The sequence below is a fragment of the Brassica oleracea genome, chromosome C3 (genome assembly GCF_000695525.1).
Source record: "Brassica oleracea var. oleracea cultivar TO1000 chromosome C3, BOL, whole genome shotgun sequence".
NCBI lineage: Eukaryota > Viridiplantae > Streptophyta > Magnoliopsida > Brassicales > Brassicaceae > Brassica > Brassica oleracea.
The window spans coordinates 43,997,925-43,998,860 of record NC_027750.1 but is presented as its reverse complement, the minus strand read 5'-3'; positions in this window follow the sequence as shown (position 1 = coordinate 43,998,860).

The following is a 936-nucleotide window of genomic DNA, read 5'->3' as shown; positions in this document are numbered from 1 at the left end:
AGGGCTTATAGATGCTCAAAATGCAAGGAAACTGGTCATACGAAACCACAATGTAAGTCGTCCAGTGTTTAGTCTTCCAGAAGACCTTCAATTAAGTCGTCCAGTTAGTCGTCCAGGGTTTTTTCTTCCAAAATACCTTCAAGTAAGTCGTCCAGTGTTTAGTCTTCCAGAAGACCTACAATTAAGTCGTCCAGAAGGTCGTCCAGTTACTCGTCCAGAAGGTCATCCAGTTAGTCATCCAGAGTTTTTTCTTCTAGAAAACCTTCAAGTTAGTCGTCCAGTGTTTAGTCTTCCAGAAGACCTTCAAATAAGTCGTCCAGTTAGTCGTCAAGGGTTTTTTCTTCCAAAAAACCTTCAAGTTAGTCGTCCAGTGTTTAGTCTTCCAGAAGACCTTCAATTTAGTCTTCCAGAAGACCTTCAATTAAGTCGTCCAGTTAGTCGTCCATGGTTTAGTCTATGTATTTAGAAAAGGCTCCATTACCACATCGAGGTCTTCTGGGGAGATACTGGAGCAAATGTTGTCCCAGACGACTATGTGCCTCATAGGGATCGATATCCACATAGCAATCCAATGAGTGTCGTTGTAGTTCACTGGCGCATAGACATCATCAATATCCGTCCCCCAAACCTTGTTTGATTGGCAAAATGATGGTCTAGTGCCTGCATAATAATTCCACGCCCCACCAGGGAGTCTTCTTCCTAAACCGTTCTGATCGGGCTCCAAGTCCTTAAAATCCTTGTAGTTGAATCTCCATTGCTGAGCAAAGAGATGATCAAGGAAGCACATTCCCTCGCTCCTGAAATGTTGTGGGTTAGCATCGTACCTCTTCCTCAGCACATTAATCCAAGCATCAATATACTACATATAAAATAGGGTACAAGTCAGAAGATATCAGACGACTTACTGGTAAGTCGTCTACGTAGAAGACTTACCAG